The 22,220-nt window shown below is 42.8% G+C and overlaps 1 protein-coding gene across 2 annotated transcripts in view; it reads right to left on the reverse strand.

Annotated features, from left to right (window-relative positions):
• arhgap28 (Rho GTPase activating protein 28) overlaps window positions 1-22,220 on the reverse strand; it is a 162,701-nt gene that overhangs the window by 81,166 nt on the left and 59,315 nt on the right. Inside the window, exon 1 of one of the 2 annotated variants that reach the window (XM_043687788.1) lies at window positions 5,536-5,557. The exons of the other annotated variant lie outside the window; for it this stretch is intronic. The gene's annotated coding sequence lies outside the window, so the exon portion shown is untranslated. Of the gene's footprint in view, window positions 1-5,535; window positions 5,558-22,220 lie in introns of those variants that run through there. 2 annotated transcript variants of the gene reach the window in all.

A 22,220-nucleotide genomic window follows, 5' to 3' on the forward strand; every position in this document is an offset into this window, starting at 1 on the left:
GGGATAAAATAAACTACTGATTAAAGTAGCATCTGCCTCAACAATCTCTGACCAACCATACCTCAATTCCTAATTCCTCATTCCTCAATCATTTTGTCTACTCCAAAAGTGTAAAGTTGACCTGGTTGAAGATTAATGAAAACCAACCCACATTTGGAAGTTATGACAATTCTTACTAAAAATGTAAATAATATTGCACAGACATATGAATGAGAGTGATTAAATTAGATTCCCTACAGTGTGGAAACAGGCCCTTTGGCCCAACAAGTCCACACCGACCCTCCAAAGAGTAACCCACCCAGATCCATTTCCCCCTGACTAATGCACCTAACACTATGGGCAATTTAGCATGGCCAATTCACCTGACCTGCACATCTTTGGACTGTGGGGGGAAAACCAGAGCACCCAGAGGAAACCCACGCAGACACAAGGAGAATGTGCAAACTCCACACAGACAGTCGCCCGAGGCTGGAATCAAACCTAGGACCCTGGTGCTGTGAGAGTGCTGCTTAAAGTGTAAGTGGAGTACTTGGTCCAGCAATGTAAAATGATGACACTGTATTAGGTAATGACCTTAAAACAACTTCTTTTAGATAGAAAATGTGATTGCTACCATTTCCTCTTGAATTACAGATCAGTGATGTTGCCCTGTCCACCAATTACATACTCACTATTGTTCCCTACACTGTCGACCTGTCTTCTTCCAACTTCTTGCTGGTGTTCACTGGTCACTATCACAGCTGGACTGTCAGCTCCTTCCTCTGACTGCAGTGAGAATTGCATACTCCTGTTCACTCATTATGAGTCCCCAAGATGTCAGAATTGAGCTCTACTACCAACACTGTACAGTAGTTGTTCAATCCCGAAGCCAAGTGTCACTAAAGTAGGGCAGGGTGCTACAGGACAAATGGGGGATGTGGGTTGGTAAGAGGCAATGTGGTGTTTGGTACCAATGCCAGTATGAGGTACTAGGATAGGGATAGTTGATGTTGTTTATTGCCAATGCACCTTTACTAAAGAGTGTCTAGGGCCCAACAAATCATTAGTAGTCAAGGATAGTCTACTGGTGCATCCAAGCAAAAAAAAGGCACTTGTCTTCATTAACAAAATGATTACTACATGATGCACTCACCATGGAGGCTACAAGAGCAGGTCAAAGGTTAAGAATATTTCTGTGCGTAACTCACCCCCTCGCCCTCCAAAGCCTGACAACCATCAGGATCCTGATGAAGGGCTTATGCCCAAAACGTCGATTCTCCTGCTCCTTGGGTGCTGCCTGACCTGCTGTGCTTTTCCAGCACTACACTCTCGACTCTGACCTCCATAATCTGCAGTCCTCACTTTCTCCATCATCTACAAGGCACAAGTCAGGAGCGTGATGAAATACCCACCGCTTGCCTGGATGGGTGCAACTCCAATAGCACTCCAGTAACTTCATGCCATCCAGAACAAAGCAGCCCACTTGAGTGGCATCACGTCCACTCACCACTGATGCTCAGTAGCAGCAATGTATATTATCTACAAGAGAGACAGTAGAAATTCACAACGATCCTCAGACAGCACCATCCTAACCGATGACCACTTGCACCTAGAAGGACAAGGGCAGCAGATACATGGGAACACCACCACTTCCAAGTTCCCCTTGAAGCCACCCAGCATCCTGACTTGGAAATATATCGCTGTTCCTTCACTGTTGCTGGGTCAAAATCCTAGAATTCCCTCCGTAAGGGCATTGTGGGTCTATCTACAGCACGTGAACTGCAGCAGTTCAAAAGGCAGCTGATCGCCACTTTCTCAAGGGCAACTAGTGACAGGCAATAAATCCCCACGTCCCAGGAGTATCAAGAAGAAATTGCACCATGAAACAATTGTGCTAAATTTATTGACCTTTCACAAAATAGGCTACAATAATTAAGAGTTAATAAATTAATTAAGATTTCAGGAGTTAATAAATAAGTTTTATTGACTCAGAGTTGGGGGGGGTTTCAGCCACTGAATCCCTCAAGGCTATTCTACTAATTATTAAGATTAACTCGATGAGCAACTGCACTCCATTTCTCTGCTTTGGTTTCCATGGAGGAGCACTTGTGACAGTGAGGGTTCGTCAGTCAGCAGCTGGGAGGACCGGCAAAGTATTCTTGACACCATTTCAAAAAAGGTCAACCATTGTTTGAACACTCAACAGTCCGGTGGTGGGCCTTAGCCCTGTGATTAAAGACCCTAGAGTTGAATGCCCTGCCCATGGGGAACAGTATTGGCTACAGGAAGGCAGCTGCTGATGCCAATATGACGTCTGCCAGCGTCGGATTGAGGCTGGGCCCAGGTACTGGTGAGCAATGGCCGGTAGGAGCTCACCAAGGAAGTGGGCTCTGCATCAAGGGTAGGGGTTTGATTTTAGCCTGCACTCCTCCAGTCTCTGCCCAAGGGATCCCTCCAACAATATTCCCCCCTTCTACCCTGGAAGCCCATAAGCAAACATGTCAGGGCTTGGTAACGGTGCTCCCTGGATGGCAAGTGATCCATTTCTCACTGGGTTCATACCAGAGGTGACAGGGTGAGGCATTTGGGTTGGCATTTTTCCGCCTCATTAGCGCCTCAAATCTCAATGGAGTGTGCAGCAGGAAGGCTATCCACAGGCTGTCCCATCCCAGACCTAACTGGAGAAGAGGCTGGAAGGTGACAGAGTTCCCTGCACCTCCACATGAGGCTCCATCGCCACAGATATGGAGGGGGCACAATATTACACCCTACATCACCATCATTCACCTCATGATAAAGCCCCAATTTTGACATTTCCAATTAACCCAGCTTTTTTCAAATTACGTTCCCAATTTCTATTATCCTTTTGCTTTCCATCTTCACCCTGAATGACCTGGCTCTTAATTTTAGAAGTTATTGTCCTTTGTTCTGGTCTCCCCTAGAGAAAAAGTATTTCTCTCCATTCCAATCCTTTCGCCCAGAAACATAAATTAAGAGCCTGCCAATGACATCATTGTTTTACAATTCACTAATGGATTTGATTCTTCTCTTCGTTCAGTGGCTTGTCTGAAAAAAGTTAGCAGCAATAAATTTAAACAAAAAAAATTCAATCAGCATTGCGCCATCAGAATATCCGACTGCATGTTGAAATAATCAGTGGGTCAGATCTCAGCTATCCTCCTGCCTTTATATTTACTTTTTAATCCAGGTTTTACCTTGTATTACACTCCCATTCACCCCTGCCCCAATATTCCGACTGGGTTTTCCCTCTGTTATCTATTTCTTGGTGGACTGTGATATTTCTTCATTCTGCTGTTGGACTTAACCCACAGCCTGCTTCGAACATGCTGCTTTGACCAGTAATACCACAGACACTGAGATGCTTGAGCTTACTCAAACCTTGTCCACTCTTGTTCCCTTGCTCCCTTTTGCCTGTGCCACAAACTCTAGCAATTTGAGCACCTATACCTAACACAAGCTTTTATTCGGTCCTGGGTGGCACTGGATAGGCGAGTATTTATCACCCATCTCTAGTTGCCCTCGGGAAGGTGGTGGTGAACTGCTTTCTTGAACCACTGCACTCCAAGTGCTGTCAGAACGTATTTTTCTGGTTTTCAATGAGTAGAGTTACTTAGGTGATCATAGGTTATTGATCAGATCATTCCTCAGGGATCAGTTACCATCCTCAGTATAAACCAAAGATGAATTCTCAAGCACGCATTGATCCATGTGATTTACTATTCCACCATGAAATTTAATCTACCCGTTGAATTTAGTATTCAGGGGAACCAAGAGCTGAGATTATCTTCTAAAGTATTAGTTGAAAAGCAATAGTAAAATAGACTTTGAAAACAAAGTGATTCATATGCTGCAAATAAAGCTACAATGGCTAACAATAAGACTGGAACATTTACAAGCATTGAGTACAGGTGTTGGGAGGTCGTGTTGCAGCTGTACAGAACATTGGTTAGGCCACTTTTGAAATATAGTACTCAACTCAGGTCTCCCTGCTATAGCAAAGATGTTGCGAAACTTGAAAGGGTTCAGAAAAGATTTACGAGGATGTTGCCAGGGTTGGAGCGTTTGAGCTACAGGGAGAGGCTGCATAGGCTGGAGCTGTTTTCCCTGGAGCATCAGAGTCTGAGAGATGACCTTGTAGAGTTTTATAAAATCACGAGGAGCTTGGATAGGGTGATTAGTCAAGGTCTTTTCCCCAGGATAGCAGAGTCCAAAACTAGAGGGTATAGGTTTAAGGTGGTGGTGGTGGTGGAGGGGGGGGGGGGGGGGGCGGAATGTTTAAAAGGGAACAATGGGCAACATTTTCATGCAAACAGTGGTGACTCTATGGAATGAGCTGCCAGAGGTGGTAGTAGGGGCTGGCACAATTACACTATTTAAAAGGAAGGGTAGATGAATAGGAAGAATTTTGAGTCTTATGGGCCAAGTGCTGTCAAATGGGACTAGATTAATTTCGAGTATATGGTTGGCAATAGATAAATTGGACCAAAGGGTCTGGTTCCGCGCTGTACATCTTGATGACTCAATGACCCTATGATTCCAATGTCACTCAGAGGGGAGGAGAGAGACAAAAGGACACAATAGCCAAGATTTTATTGTTTGCAATGAAATCAAAACCCTACATTTTATTTGTTACAGCAACGTCCACTGTCTGCACATAAATGTGCTAAACATTGACAACCAGAAGCTGTAGTCAGTGATTCTTTGCTCTTCGCCAATGCAGTGAATTCTCTACAAAAGATTATCCTTTAGAAATCACAGGACTGAGGACAGCTTGCGCTTTATGTTGTAATGTTGCTTTTAAAAATGCTCCAAGAGAGTAAAGCCTTGTCAAGTGCTATCAATGTTGAAGAATCCTTCTAGCCTGGGAACCCAATTTTACTTTTAGTTGTGATAAAACAGCCAAGTTTAACATAAGTTTAAGTAGTTTGATATTCCATACCATTATTTTTGTAAAATTTATGGAAAAATAACATTTTACTTCCTGCTTTGCTGTCAGTGAGAATCTTTCTAATTATTTGGCCACTTGTAGTTGTCACTGCTGTTGGATGATGGGAAATCTCTCGATTTGGAATCACATTCATACAATCACAGTCAATTCACAGGAAACCCACACAACAAAAGATCTGTGGCCAACTTCCTGAGATCAGTGGAGAGCGCATTCAGTCCACCACCCCCTGCAAAATCTGGGGAACTTTATTCAGACAAATTACAGTTACAGAGCTGCATTTCAGGACCATTGTTTGGGAATGTTGTGCAATTCCGAGCATCAATTTTTTTTAATAAGAGAAGAAATAACAAACTGATTGATGAATACTTTGAAAGGTATCCACTCAAGTGCCTATAAAGCTGTATACTTTCAGTGTTAAAGTGGTCGTTGATATTGTATTATAAATTACTCATGACGTGCCATTTTATTGGTTCTGGCAGCCACTTTACAAATGCAAGCTTTTAATACCTGCTGCCTCAGCCAATATAATAATGATGTTCCAATAATCCTCTACAAGCTATAAAACTGTAGGAAGATGCTGTACTGACCTGCAACTGTTTCATTAACAAAAATGTCACATCATGCCCCAAGATACCCATCAGTCAGTTCTAGTGCACTTTAGTTCCTCACTCAATCTAGGATGGAAGAGGAGAATACTTAGATCGAGCTAATTAAACAGAGCAATCAAACCCCGATGGGTGTAGTAAAAGGTACTGCTGTCTAATAGTCCTATTATAAGGACAGACTTGCACTTATACAACGTTTTTTGAGCCTGAGGACGCATCAAGGTGTCTCATAGCCAAAGATGTAGTTTTAAGGTGCAGTCACTGTCAGAAATGCAAGTCAACTTCTACTTTACATAGGACCACAAACAGCATACTAAAAGAACAGATGAGATCACCAAAAAGGAACGTAAGGGATAAACATTGGCCAGAGAGAATTTCTCTCTATTCCTCCAGAGTAATGCACATCCAATCTTTTATCATCCATCCAGGCCGAAACATCTCATCCATGCTGCACGTCTGAAAAGACAGCTCACATCCTACACTGGATTCGCCAAACTGGGAGTTAAACTCAATGCTACTGAGCAAGGTACAAGTGACACAATGAGATCTACACCAATACTTTTGTTTAGTTCATCAAAATAATTTAGTTTTCACGTGAACACTTATCACACTCTGTGCAGATACTTACATACTTTGCAAATTTTGGGAACTTACTTAATTTATAAAATTGATGTTCTGCCAGCACTCCAATACTTGATTAGATTAGATTACTTACAGTGTGGAAACAGGCCCTTCAGCCCAACAAGTCCACACTGGCCCTCTGAAGAGCAACCCACCCAGACCCATTCCCCTACATTGACCCATTCCCCTACATTTACCCCTTCACCTAACACTACGGGCAATTTAGCACGGCCAATTCACCTAACCTGCACATTTTTGGACTGTTGGAAGAAACCGGAGCACCCGGAGGAAACCCACGCAGACACGGGGAGAATGTGCAAACTCCACACAGACAGTTGCCTGGGGTGGGAATTGAACCCTGGTCTCTGGCGCTGTTAGGCAGCAGTGCTCACCACTGTGCCACCGTGCTCTGCACCACTGCATGATATGGCATGCTCCTTTACACCAAAAATGTTCAGATTGTGCAGATTAATTAAAGAGAATCTGGCAATCAGAAACTGGTGTATATTTTTAGAAGAGGGGGTGAATCAGAATCAGGTATCCCAGAACACATCATAACTCCAAGACCCCACTACAGGGCGGAACCGCTGTTGATCAGAGATAAAACAATGGATAGAATAGAGCAATTAGTATTTTTGCACTAACAGCTTAGACATTGTCTCATTATTCCTAAACACTGGCTTTAGCAGTGTGTGCTTGTCTAAGTGAGTAACATTTGCAATACATAAAGCCAAGCAATGATCATCTCCAATAAGTTGGAATCTAGTCAGCGTCCCTTGGTATTCAATGGTGTCACCATCACTGAATCCCCCACTATCATCATCCTGTGAGTTACCACCAACTAACAAATAACATACATACAGGAGTGAAAGTGAGGACTGCAGATGCTGGAGATTAGAGTCAAGATTAGAATGGTGCTGGAAAAGCACAGCAGGTCAGGCAGCATCGAGGAGCAGGAGAATCGACGTTTCAGGCAAAAGACCTTCATGCCTGATGAAGGGCTTTTGCCCAAAATATCGATTTTCTTGCTCCTTGGATGCTGCCTGACTTTCTGTGCTTTTCCAGCACCACTCTAATCTTGATACATACAGTGGCTACAATATCAGGTCAAAAGTTAGGAATACTGCAGTGAATAATTCACCTCCAAACTCCCCAAAGCCTGTCCACCACCCGCAAGGCACAAATCAGGTGTGTGGTGGAATACTTCCCACGTGTCTCGGTGAGTGCAGTTCAAGGATTCTTGATATTATCCAGGACATAGAACATAGAACAATACAGCGCAGAACAGGCCCTTCAGCCCTTGATGTTGCGCTGACCTGTGACCTATTCTCAGTTTATCCCCCTACACTAACCCAAAATCATGCAACATACAGCTTACTTGATTGGTACCACATCAATTCAGTCACTCCACCACCAATGCTCAGTAGCAGCAATGTGTATCACCTTCAAGATGCACTTAGAAATTCACCAAGGTTCGTTAGACAGCATCTTCCTGATCCACAACCATTTCCATCTAGAAGGACAGGGCCGGCTCATGCATGGAACACCACCACTTGCTAGTTCCCCTCCAAGCCACTCATCATCCTGACTCTGAAATATAATGCTGTTCCTTCAGGTGTTGCTAGGTCAAAATCCTGAAATTTCCCTCTAAAAGCATCATGGGTCTACCTGCAGCACAGGAGCTGCATTGGTTCAAGAAGGCAGCTCACCACCACTTTCTCCAAGGGCAACTAGAGACAGGTATAAACTCTGGTCAGCCAGGAATGCCCAGGAGTAAATTTTTAAAAACTATGGGGTGGGTGGGGGGCACAATTTTCATTTAATACTTGAAATGTCAGTTTATGCTTAGCGTAGGACATAACCTCAGTAAAGGGGGTAAAGCCAGTGTCAGGAATGCTGCATGAAAGCTTGTTGAAGAGCCTATAGCTACTCACAATGCCTGCTAGCACTACTTAAGGAGAGAGTGTGCACAGCATCCTGGTAGATAGCACTTCAATGCTTATGTTGATTTCAAAGATAACGATGAAGAGGTACTGATCATTTCACATTCATTGCAGCTGCAACCCTGCAAGTAACCTGTGAAACATGTCTGGAGGCTTTCTGGGAATCCGTTAAGATATCAACATTAGCAGCTTTGAGCCCAGAAATTCTGTGATAGCCACATAAAGGTAATGAATTCTTATCAAAACTTTACAAATGGAGCCACCAGGAGTCAAGGGAATTTAGTGACGGGCATCTTGCTAGTGATCCCTCCCTTGTATTGGGCCAGGAATGGAAGGACAAACATTAGACCAGGCAGAGCATGAATAACTGCTGCTAGAAAAACAAGAAAGAGGGGTAGGTGAATGGGGTGATAAACTTCCCCTGCCCTGCTGAACAAAGGGCATCTCTGCTGCCACCAACGTCCAGCATGGCAACAAGAGGCTGTATTTACTGTCGTCACCCTGCACAGAACCAGGGGAAGTGCATATGGAACACGCCTTTTACAGCACCACAAAAACTGCATTAGTCAGCATGCAATTGTGATAACTGCAAATTTCTGGTTCACACCTCTCGGCAAGTTCACATTATAGAAATCAGACTCTCAAACAGGTTTGTCTTCCAAGCACTGTAGTAATTTAGCAGCCACTTTTGGCCTTGGACCAAAATAACCCCCATATAGTTTGTAACATCACACAACTATACATAAATCATCTTAACCACATTAACTCAAACACATTTACCAAAAACCCAGCTTCAACATTATGCCCGTCTACTGCTCCCTGAATGAATTGGAGACTTCCCCTTGCCTATACCGTCTAATGCAAGAGATTTCTCAAAACATCAGGGGTTCAGTGTCTTCCGGACGGTCCTGAATTAACACTTCATTATTTTAAATCGACGTATCAATGTACCTCTTAGGCATTACTTGAATTCAATGGCACACTCCACTTTTTTTTTCTTACATACTGTACCTCTGATAAAAAGTCTTCTTACAGTCTCCTCCGTTCACAGTCGAAAAGCTGCCTCTGCTTGTAGCTCTCAATCATCGCTCAGTGTTAAGATCAATTCCAAGGGAAGTTAATAGACTCTCTCAAGTCTCAAGTTAACAATTTGATTCTGTGCTATTTGCACAGAGGAGCCTATGTAGTCCTCAAGGAACACCAGAGGCAGCCCAGAAGTACAATACTAGAAGCTACTGAACAAAATAAAGTATATGTTCAGCACAGCGAGAAAGGCTCTCTCTCCCTCTACTCTTTGCCAGCAAGAGAAAAGGCAGTGTATGTGTCAGCATTCAATGTGAAACCTTAACTGATTCAAATAAGCTGCAGTCTCCCAACAGTCTGGTGTTCATCAACACAGTAACAATCACCAGGAGGGGAAAATTCGCTCTCATCAGCTAAGGGTGCTGGCAAAAAAAAAAATCTGCTGGAGATCGTAGCCAACTCTGAGTCACTCAATTTGCTTTTAGTAGTGGCTTTTGTTGGCTAATTCCATTCAGCTTATGGATATAACTATGTAGAAAGGCATTTGGAAAACCCACAAAAGAATATGCATTGAAACAGTTAAGCGTGCTCAGAACAGATCATGCTCCAACAAAAAGAATCCATGCAACTTTGCTGAAATAAACACTAACTCCAATGTATGCACTAAAGTAACCTTCCAGATTTGAAAAGAAGCATGTAGGTAACATTGCCAGATGTTACAGCATTCCCATTACTCAAAATGTATTGCATTACTCACAAAGTACAGTAACACAGTAATTATATTATTGTATTAATAAAGCTAGTAGACCTGGATTAATGATCTGGAGAGCCAAGTTTAAATCCCAAAGCAGCTGGGAAATTTAAATCGAAGCGAATGAAAACTGAAATTTAAAAAAAAAATGTCTGTAATGCTGACCTTGAAACTGTTAGACTGTCATGAAAACTCATTTGGTTTACTCTCGCTCTTTCAGCACAGAAATCTATTCCCCTGACTGGAGTTTGGCCTCCTCTCCGACGGGTGCCTTGGAGAATTTCAGTTTCCGAAAGCTGCTGATGAAGAAATGCTCGGAGGTCTCTTATTTCAGCAGCATCACAGGGGTTAGGGCAAGAGCTAGGTATTCGGATGGAGACAAGTCCAAGGTCTTACAGGGCAGGCTAGCAGACACCATGAGGGTGGCTGCAGCATCAGAGCCAGTAAAGGTTGGGTTAGGATTAGGGTTAGGATGGGGATACCTTGGTTGCAACACTTCCAATGGGCACAGCAGACAAACAGGAATCATTTACCCCAATTGGAGGATATCACATTTCACCCAGCAGTTGGATGCTTTATTGCTCCCCCCACCCCGACTGCAGGTGAAATTCCAGCTTGTGTGCGATAAATCCCTTTGTGCGGCCCATCATTTGGTTACTCAAAGGCTTCAACTGGCCCATGGCCAAGCAGAATGTCTTTCGAAGGAGGCAGGTAGGCAATGGGCACACCACTGTTATCATGGTGCCCACTTTGCCATCTGTCAGTTGCCCACTTTAACATCTCTAAATGCTGAAGTGAGCATTACAACATCAGCACTGCAAATTCAGAAGAAATAACACATTGAGAAGAAAATGACTGAAATTTTATTCTGAATTTCACAGATTGTATCAGAACTATGTACAGAGTTCACAGCCAATGCTCCCTTAAGAGGCAGGCATTTTCATGACAGCAACAGTCAAATGTGACCTGAGTGTAAAAAGATCTCAGACTCCATTTTAAGTCATAACACTTGAGGCATGACACTACCTGAAGCATGATCCTCTGTTGTAACCTAATAGCTTACTATTGGTCCAGACACTCTTACATCTGAGGAAGATAACAATTGTACACAATAGTTGTGAGAAATGTCTGTTTTCTTCAATACCATAATGTTCACAGCTTGTTTCACCAGGCAAAACACACTGTTGGACCAGGCAAGTGCAAGGGAAATATCAAGGGCCAAGTAGAATTTGAACAGATGAAATACAATGATTATAAATGGACAAAAAGTGATACAGATGGGCACATGACAACCTTGGATCAATATCTGCCAAATTACACAATGATTCAGCTGATGGTGTGGAAAGTACAGAAGCTGTTTCATTGTTTCCATAAGTTGATTTAATATTTTGTACCCATGTATGGAGCTGGAAATAATGTATTGGATGTAGGAAGCGTCGTGACGAGGGAACACTGCCCAGGACATATTTTGCTACAAAAAAAGAGAGCTTGCAAGTACTTTTTAAAAAGAAGTTTGGTGAATGTTTAACAACTGAAAGAAATTGAATTGCATTCTTGCCTAATAAAATTTGCTGAGACTTCATGTGTAGTTTAGTAGCCTTTCCTTCAACAGATTCTTCCATTCCTAACAAGACTTTAGAATCCTGGAAATCCTTCCTACCAAGTCTTCCAATCCATAAACATTTTCAAACCCAATCTCAGTGCCACATCCTCATGACTTGTTGACTTAACTCCCCTTCTCTCATGTCCTTTACACCCTGGGTTTCCTGAATCCTAGGCCTTTACTCTTCATTACTCTTTACTGGACAGATAGTTTGAAGGCACACGTCAGGGGTTTGATGGAACACTCCCACTTGCCTGGATGGGTGCAGCTCCAACAACACTCGAGAAGCTCGACACCATCCAAGACAAAACAGCCCAACTTGATTGGTACCACATACTCAAAACCTCACTCATTTCAACACCAGCAACAGCAGCAGCAGTGTATACCGGCTGAAATTCAGCAAGGTTTCTTTAACATCACCTTCCAAACTGTAAAGTCTACCTCCCCAAAAGGACAAAGGCAGCCGTTAAACGAGAACACGACCATCTGCAAACTCCCCTGCAAGGCATTCACCATCCAGACATGAAACTATATCCAAAGATGTGCAGGTTCAGTGAATTGGCCATATTAAATTGCCATTTGTATTCAGGGATATGTAGGTTAGGTGCATTAGTCAGGGATAAATCTAGAGCAATAGGGTAGGGGAATGGGTCTGGGTGGATTTCCCTTTGGAGGATCAGTGTGGACTCGTTGGGCCAAATGGCCCGTTTCCACCCTGTAGGGTTTCTATAATTCTATTCCATCAGGTCAAAATCCTGGAGCTCCCTCCCTCCCAGCATTGTGAGGATACCTACATCAAAGGGACGGCAGCGGTTTAAAAGGAGGCAACTCACCACCACTTCCTCAAAGGTAACTAGGAGGGGGGGAGGAATAAATGCTGGCCCAGCCAGAGACACCCACCCCCAGGAAAAACAAGTAAAAAGCTCGACTTAATTTCGATCCCGGACGCAAGCATCAGAAACTCCAGCTAGTGGCCACTGATGAAGTTGCAGTCCAAGAGTGACTACACTTTTAACAAAGAAAAACAATCACAGGTTTAATAACTTGGGAAGTCCCAAGGCAGAGAGTTGTAAGGGGAAAAGCAGCTTGCATTTAAGTTCTGCTTTCAATCGCATTGAATGCTAAATGCAGACAGAACGTAAGGAGCCTGTACACGCTGGCTAGGTCCCAATGGTCCAACAAATACTTCTCATCAACATTCAGTCAGCACGTGAGCAGCTGATTGCAACAGAGCCAGCATTAAAGAGGCAATACAGCATTTTGTAGAATAGCACTTGACCTAGTCCTCTCTAAATGACCACCAGTGCACAGTGGGAGTAAATTACAAAGCTGCTGCACACTGAAGGGTACACAGGCAATTCCCAGATTATAAAGAGTCCCGCAGCCGCACACAAGTCACACTGCATAATAAATAGCAGTGCATAAGTACGAGTTCACGGGTCCGATGTTTAAAATTAATATTAATACACGCCTGTATGAGATTCCGTTTAAGTGTTCGTAAATCAGGGAGCGCCTATATCACCTTTCACTGCTGCTGGAGGTTCAAGGAGATGTGTTGAAATGTAACAGAACACTTACTGGGACACTTTGTCATTGACACACTAATTAACATTTATTCTAGAAATTCTCTGCGATCTTCACTTAATAGGGAAGCTCGACAATGTGTGGAAGTCACAGAGAGAGCATCAACTTGTTTACGGAAGGATTTGGGAGAGGGGCAAAGGCCAGGGACACAACCCTGCCGTTCCAAGGGGCTGCTGACAGAACAGGACATCTCTTCCGGACCTCCTCCAACAGGTCTCCTCCCCTTTCCTTCCCAATCCCTTTTGTGATTCAACTTGCTAATGTTCAGATCCCAACAAGGCACCTGGTGGAATTTAAATTAAATATAAAGTTAGCCTCAGTAATTGTGTCGCGAAATATGTAATCAAACCCATCTGGTTCCCTAATGCCCTCCAGGGAAGGAAATCTGCCATCCTTACTTGGTCTGCTCAAGCAATGAGATTGACTCTTAGCTGCCCTGGGACATGGTCTTGCAAGCTACTCAATTTACAGTCAGTTAGACAAGCTAACCTTGCTATTGATGTTCAAATCCACTTAAAGAATCATCGAACTCTAGAGTGTGGAAGCAGGCCATTCAGTCAGTCAAGTCCACACTGATCCTCTGAAGAGAAGCCCTCCTTACCCTATCCCCATAACCCTGCATTTCCCATTGCTAATCTACCTAGCCTGCACATCTTTGGACTGTGGGAGGAAACCAGAGCAACTGGAAGAAACCCATGTAAACTCCAGACAGCCATCCCAAGGCTAGAATCGAACCCAGGACCCTGGCATTGTGAGGCAACAGAGCTAACCACTGAGCCACCATGCCACCTGGAAAAAGCAAAGAGAGGAAAAGGGGTCAATGGTAGGCCAACAGACAAATCAAACATTGTCACTGCACCAGGCAACAAGGATGGTCAAACTCTTGAGGCCAGATTCTCAGGGAAGCCAGTAAGATAATTGTTTCAAAACAACGGAAATATTTGTCGCTGGGATAACACATATAGGAAGACCCAGCTGTGGACAGAATCTATTCCTGTTAGTCACTTACTGCAGATGGTAAAATGGCACTACACTTGACAGAGCAACTAACAACAGAACAGCTTCCTGAGCTCAGCTCCCCAGCCTACACTGACATTATTTGGTTTGAGCAATTTTCATGAACTTCTCACAAGTACAAAGTTGAACCTGCTTATTTTTATACAATATCATTTTTTAAAAATGACAAGGAAAAATTAAAGTTATCTTGGTCAACCATAACAACCTATATTTAATGGAGCATCTTTAACAGAATAAAATGTTCCAATTCATAGGAGTATTATGAAACAAAGTATGACATCATGGCATGAATATTTGCCAGGGTGACAAAAAACTTGTTCAAGGAGGGAGGTCTATAAGACGTGTCACTGGCCTCTTACACCGATTCAGACCAGTACAGCATAGAAAGGTGTGTTCATTTGTAAGACAATATAATCTGCCTTCAGTATGGTCACTGGAAAGGACTTTCTGAAACAGTGATGAATATTGTTCAGGAATTTGACAGGATGTATTTACACCCCAGTTATAACTTCATTTACAAAAATTGTAAATCATCTCTTATTTGCAAACCTTCAAACATATAATCAGTTTCTAATCTCAACAGGGAAAAGCATGAGAAACATTGCGGCATCAGGAAGTCAGGGTGACAAGTGACATTAATCCTGAGTTGTCTCTTATGTCATGTATATAAAAGGTAAAGTCGCCACAGTCTTACCAGACCATAGGGCTGCTTTCAAATTAGAGAGAGTGATGACTGGTGGTGGTTTAACCTGAGGGTCACCACACCTCAGGCCAGGGGAGAGATTGAGGAGTCCTTTTTCCCAGTATGGGAATTGATCCCATGCTGTTGGGGACACCCTACACTTTAAGCCATACCAGTTACACTTTAAAAAGTAATTTTTAAACAACAATTATTTTACATTTGAATGGAGTATTGCAGGCTCCCAGGTCCTCTAAGTCCATTTGGAGAGTTCCAGACTCCAGCATCCTTAGGCTGCCTGCTACAATGATGGCACAAACTCTAATCAAATTACCTGGATTCACTTGATAGCCCTTTACACGAATTCACACTTCTCAATGCAGTGACCTATCACCACAGTAGCTTTTATCTTGGGCCATAGCTTCCAGCATTCAGTGGAATTTGGGAAATGGATGGATAGTTCGCACAAAGTATACGTCTAGGTGCCACCAGAACCTATGCTGCATGACCTCACTTCCCAAGTTTTTGTGATTCAACTTGCTAATGTTACATACAAACATGAACTATCTCAACATCCATCCATGATTCTCTATTACACCTGACCCCATGACAACTGACCCATGGGGTGGGACTTGGAAGGGACAGTTGCACAGCTGATGGGAATTCCAAATCAGGAAGCTGGAAATACCCATGGCAGGACGTTGCTCCTGATCTTCTCAAGATGCTTTCTTACAAAGCCATAACCAAAAGCGAGTAACCCCTGTCAGGAGGGCACGGGCACATGACCATGAGGGCATCTTCAATTGCAGGCATATCCTGCAGAGCTGTGGAAAGGGTAAAAGATTTCTCATGGCCACAGTTGTCAAACCAATGTGGAGCTCAGTCCATTCCACAGACTGGTCCATGGTCATAGCAGTGGCTATAATATGCCAGTGGTATGTATGGAGGTGGGGTGGGGGTGGGTAGGGTGGATTTGAAGAGCAGGCAGCAATGGTCCCCAGGCCTTACTCAGGTCTCAGCAGAGGGAAGGTCCACGACTGGGGGAGGTCCCATCAGCAGCTGCATTTCTCCTGACCCATTTGTCCCCTTACTGGGGTTGCTGCTGGGAGGCAGACAGCCTTTGCTTCCTTCATCCTTCTTCTGGTAAGATCACTTGGAGCTGAAGTACATTCAGTACCTGCCCTCGTGTACTTACCAATTTTACCGTCAGTCTCAGCTCCTGAACCCTGTCTCCAGTCTGTAAAAAATCCAGCTTCATCATTCCAGAACTTGCAGTGACTGGACTGAAGCCATCCAATTTCACTCCAGCAATTCTGCATTTTTGACCCCAGTTCCAAGGCCATTTTTGGCAGTTCACTCTGGTTAAATGCCATGATGCTCCACTCTTGTATCCTATTTGGTCCTGCAGCCGGCTGGAGAGCAAAGACAAAACTTTCCCATCCAAAACTGACTGTTTTTAGCTTCATCACCCACTCACCTCCTGAGATTCTTAACCTGACTTCATCACCCAAAGGCCCATTTTCCATATTGAATTCCCAAACAACCTTCAAACATCTTGAGAAAAAAAAAAGAGACATATTTGTGACATTTTCCATCGAGCACACATCAGGACACATGTAATAATGTCAAATTTCAAATGATCATAACTTAAGTTCCAGGAGATAAAAAGTGTGCTAATAACCCAGTAAGCCAACTCTGAATGGCAAAGACATCGCCGTGGAGAAAGCAATGGAGAACTCACAGCTCCTCAAGTTCCTAGATAATTCAAAAAAGATTAAAGTTGCAAATATATTCCTTTAGCTTTCAGAGAAGGGGCTCCTGTGTACAAGTATATCCTATCTGGCAAGCAATGAGCCATGTTACAATCTTGATGGATTATCATAAATTGGTTGTTGGTATAGCTATACTGCAGTCCAGGTTATTCAGTCAGCAGTCCAAAAATATATTCTACCTACCACGCAACTTAGCTATGTTACATATGAATTTCAGAGCCACTGCATACCAGATATGTAAGCCGTACTTGATAGTGTTTAGTTGATTGAATCACATGGCATACATCTTCAGTTATTCTTGATAGGCAGAGCACATTCAAATCAGTTGCCATAAGTCAAATAAAACTGCTAGGTTCTGAAGTGTGGACAGCATTGGGTGAACAATCCTGGAGCACCAACTTGTAATGTTCTTATGCTGGCTAAAATAAATAGCAATGGAATATAGGGCTTTCTATAAAGATGGAAATTACATCCGAGTGTTGGAGGAAGCAGTGTTTACTGACACCTGTAACTGTTCGTAACTACGCATGCACGCTCACAGGGAAATGCATGTGCAGAGGCGTTACTGTCTCTGCCTCTCTGTCCCAAACTCTCCCCAATCACATCCCAATCTCTCTTCCTATCTGTCCCAATCTCCCCATCCCATCCTGTCCCTTTCCCATCGCTGCGCATGCACGATTTAGAGCAACACATAGCATGCAGTGTCAGTATCAGAAAACATAACTGTCGCTAAATCCCATAGCTGAAGTAATTGAGGAACGGGCACCTGTATCTCACAAGAAACATCTAATCTGAGCAGAATTATTTCCCAATGATCATTTTCAAACACATCAATAGATAAGTTGCAGAAAGTTAGTAAACTGCCACAACAAAAAAGATTAAGAGCAAATTAATCCTATTTAGAGAGAATGCAATTGCAATTAGTTCCAGGAAACAATTGCTTGTAATCATACATTCTTTAATTTGACCACAACTGGATTGGCTAAAATTAAAGGTGAAAGCAAATAGAATATACCAGACAGATTGACTCACTGCTGAAGACCATTTGCAGGCTCTCTCTCATGCAAATAAATTGGTGATGAATTCATTAGTTGAGTTTTCAAAGTCACCCCTATAAAAGTCCAACAATCCTTAGATTTCTGCATTTCTCACTGTACATCCTTGAAGTTAAATGTTGCCATCACTGCCAAAGTTCTAGGTTCTGGAATTCCCTGCCTACACCTTTCAGCCTCTCTCTGTTCCACTTTAGGAATCCCTTGCGTGTTTCACAAAATGTTTGATGACTTCTCCTAACATTACATAACAATTTTTATCTGAATCCCTCTATGAAGTGGATTGAGAAGTTTATTAGTTGAAGGTGCTGTACAAATATAAGTTAGTCTTGGTTGACAGACATAAAGCCATTTAGCAATATATCCAGGAGAATTATTTATTTTCCCAAAATATTTTTGTGGCTTGTCCAAATAAATTAATTGGAGATTTTATTATCCAAATGTGAGTTGTGAGCTTCGCTGTTATTGCCCATCTCATCGAGACACTGGTGGTCAGTGGCAGTCTTGACCTGAGAGAGGCTGCAGTTTGGAAGATGCTGTCTAAAGAGCCTTGGTGAGTTTCTGCACTGCATCTTGTCAATAGTACACACCACTGCTGCTGTGTAGCGATGTTAAAGGAATGAATGTCCAACATGGTGGATGGGGTGCCACTGAATTTAGTTGCTTTATCCTGGAATACTTCAAGCCTCTGCAGTGTTGTTGGAGCTTAACCCATCAAGGCACAAGTTAGGAGTGTGGTTGAATACTCTTCACTTGCCTGGTAAATGGTGGACAGGCATTGGGAGATAGAAGGCAAATTATTTGTCATAGAATTCCTAGCTTCTGATGAGCTCCTCAAGCCAGAGTTTTTAAATGACCAGTTTCTGATCAATGATAAACCCCAGTAGGCTGGCTGTATCAAGATTAAACATGAGAAACACTAAGCATATGAGTTAACCTGGAGCAAAGAGAAGGCTGCCTCTCCCTCTTGCATTTTTTTTTATTGTCATATTGGGTCTTGACACAGGATTTAAACAGCATTTGCACAGTAGGTGAATTGTAACTCATCTGTGCTTAAACTTAAGTTGTCATGTAAATAAACCATAAAGTCAGACTTAATTAGTAATTGGATAGGAAGTGGAAGAACTAACTTATAATTAGTTAGATTGGTCAATTACAAAAGTGAGAAGCAACAGTCTAATCTGAAAAGATGTAACAGAAATAGATAGAAGCCATTAACAGAATTTTGTAACATGTATTCTTTCCTGGGTTTTGTCATCGTTAACAATGTCAGCATTTATGAATGAACAAATTAGGAACAGTAGTAAGCCATTTAGCCCCTTGACCCTGTTCCATTATTTAACACAATCATGTTTGCATTTGAGATTCCAGGTTTCCATCTACTCCCAACAACCTTTGATTTCCTTGCCCAACCTTTGATTTCCTTGCCCATGGGCTGTTAACTGCATTGAGAAAAGAAACAAGCCTGGGTTCCCACTTCTACATCATAGGTCCCTTCTCACAGGTAACACTCAATAAGGCATTTGTTGAATCATGATTTTGGGATTAGCTGCCAAATAGTCTGTTGACATTAGAGTAAAGTTTTCCTCCCTTTTTACTGCTGGAAGTGACAGCAAACACTGAATAACCCACCCAAATATGGGTGGGAATGCTCAAAGGGAATGTTTTGAAGGAAATTCATTCAATATATTTCCCTTAAACAATAACTTAACAGCACTAGGTATTAAGCCCACTGCTAGTTTCCAATATCCATGATGTAAAAGGGAGAGGCTGGGGACTATTTGAGTTGGCCCACAAGCAGATAGATACAGTGCTAAATACATTAAGGACAAAAGAGTAACTAAGGAGAGAATAATGTCCGTTGATGATCAGCAAGGCATCTATGTTTAGAACCACATAAGATGGGTGAGGCACTAAACTCAATATTATGCAATAGTATTTAATGTGGAGAAGAACATGGAAGCTAGGAAACTTGGGTAAATAAATAATGATGTCTTGAAAAGTGTCCATATTACAGAAGAGCAGGTGCTGGGAGCTCTTAAAATGCATAAATGTAGATAAATCCCCAGTACCTGATCAGATGCATCCCTGAACTGTGTGAGAAAGTAGGGAAGAGATTGCAGGGCCCCTTGCTGAGATCTTTGTCCTATCGACAGCCACATGTCAAGTGCCAGAAGACTGGAAGGTGGCTAATATGGTACCATAATTTAAGAAAGTTTACAAGGAAAATCAGGGAACTGGTGAGTTGTTGGAAGGGATGCTGAGGGACAGGATTGACATGGATTTGGAAAGATAAGGACTGGTTAGGGATAGTCAACATGGTTTTGCGCATGGGAAGTCATATCTCACTAACTTGATTGAGTTTTTATGATGATATGACAAAGATGATTGAAGGCAGAGTGGTAGACAGAATTCAGCAAAGTGATCAACAAGGTTCCACACGGTAGACTGATTAGTAAGGTTAGAGCACAAGAACACAAGATTCAAAATTGGCTTGAAGGCAGGAGTCAGAGGGTGATGGTGGAGAGTTCGTTTCTGGGCTGGAGGCCTATGTCCAGCTGTGTTCTGCAAGGATCAGTGCTGGGGCCACTGCTTTTTGTCATTTATATAAATAATTTGGATGCGAATATAGGAGGTATGGTTAATAAGTTTGCCGATGACACAAAAATTGGAGATGTAGTGGACAGTAAAGAAGATTACCTCAGAACACAACAGGAACTTGACCAGATTGGCCAAAGGGCAGAGAAGTGGCAGATAGAGTTTAATTTAGATAAGTATGAGGTATTGCATTTTGGGAAGGCAAACCAGGTTTACACACTTAATGGTATGGCACTGGGAGTGGTGCCGAACACAGAGACCTAGGGATGCTGGTATATAATTCCTTGAAAGTGGAGTGGCAGGTAGACGTGGTAGTGATGGCAGCATTTTGGTATGCTTGCCTTTATTGGTCAACGCATTGAATATATGAGTTGGGAGGTTATGTTGCAGCTGTACAGGACATTGGGGAGACCACTTTTAGAATATTGCATTCAATCCTAGTCTCCTTGCTATAGGAAAGCTATTTTTAGATTACTTACAGTGTGCAAACAGGCCCTTCGGCACAAGTCCACACCGACCCGCCGAAGCGCATCCCACCCAGACCCCCTCCCCTACATTTATCCTTTCACCTAAAACTACGGGAAATTTAGGATGGCCAATTCACCTAACCTGCACATTTTTGGACTGTGGGAGGAAACTGGAGCACCGAGAGGAAACCCACGCAGACACGGGGAGAATGTGCAAACTCCACACGGTCTTTCGCCTGAGGCGAGAACCGAACCCGGGTCTCTGGTGCTGTGAGGCAGCAGTGCTAACCGCTGTGCCACCGTGCCGCCCAACTTGTTCAGAAAATATTGAAAAGGTTGTTGCTGGGATTGGAGAGTTTGAGCTCTACAGTAAAGGTAAATAGGCTGGGTCTTTTATCCTCAGAGTATTGAAGGCTGAGGTGTGACCTTATAGATGTTTATAAAATCGTGAGGGCATGAATAGGGTGAATAGCCAAAGCCTTTTTCCCAGGGTAGGGGAATCCAAAGCTAACAGACATAGGCTTAAGGTGAGTAGGGAAAGATTTAAAAGGGACCTAAAGGGAAACTTTACATGCAGGAGGGTGGTGCATGTATGGAACAAGTTGCCAGAGGAAGTGATGGAGGCTGGCACAATTATAACAGTTAAAAAATATCTGGATGGGTATATGGATAGGAAGGACTTCAAGGGATATGGGCCAAAGACTGGTTATTTTAGGATATCTGGTCAGCATGGACAAGTTGGTCCAATGCATGTGTTTCCATGCTGTATAACTTTATGACTTTACGACTCTACTAGAGGTTCTAAGATTCAATGAAGAGGTGGAAAATTGACAAAAATGCATGAAATTTAATTTCTTAAATGGGGATTTTGAGAATCCCACAATTCTGTTTGTACTTTCAAGTGTTGCAAGGTCAGAATATTGCTGCAAACTGCAAGAATTTGAACTTTTTGGATCATTATGGAGTCCTTGCTGAATTGGCATGCCTTCTCCTAGACAGTCCCCAAGGATCAAAGTTAAAAATCACACAACACCGGGTTATAGTCCAATAGGTTTAATTGGAAGCATTGGCTCCAAAAGCGAGTGCTTCCAAATAAACCTGTTGGACTATAACCTGGTGTGTGATTTTTAACTTTGTAACCCCCATTTCAGCACCAGCATCTCCAAATCATGACTCCCAAGGATCAAGGTTACCTTACTTTCACTTCAGTTCATTGGATGATATTTTCAACGCTTGGTCGAAGACTCTGCCATCTGCAGGGCAAGTGGGAATTGAAAAAAATGAGAGATAGGTTTTGGTGATTTGTGCATTTCTTCTGACACCTCAACTTCACTTCTGCCTGCTCCAGAAGTTTTACAGTTGTGCTGTTTTCCCAGATGAACACTCCTGGTTCTGTGTGGTCTTTACCATCCCTACTGGCATCAGGTAAAGGTTGTTTAAGATAGCTCACTGCCAAATTTTCTGGCTGCTGTTAACTAGGGTATTGTTGCACAGAATGACCCTTCAGTTTGGTACCATAACCAGACCAGGCACTACCAATTCACTTGTGTACACTTG

Source organism: Chiloscyllium plagiosum, chromosome 4, assembly GCF_004010195.1.
Source record: "Chiloscyllium plagiosum isolate BGI_BamShark_2017 chromosome 4, ASM401019v2, whole genome shotgun sequence".
Taxonomy (NCBI): domain Eukaryota; kingdom Metazoa; phylum Chordata; class Chondrichthyes; order Orectolobiformes; family Hemiscylliidae; genus Chiloscyllium; species Chiloscyllium plagiosum.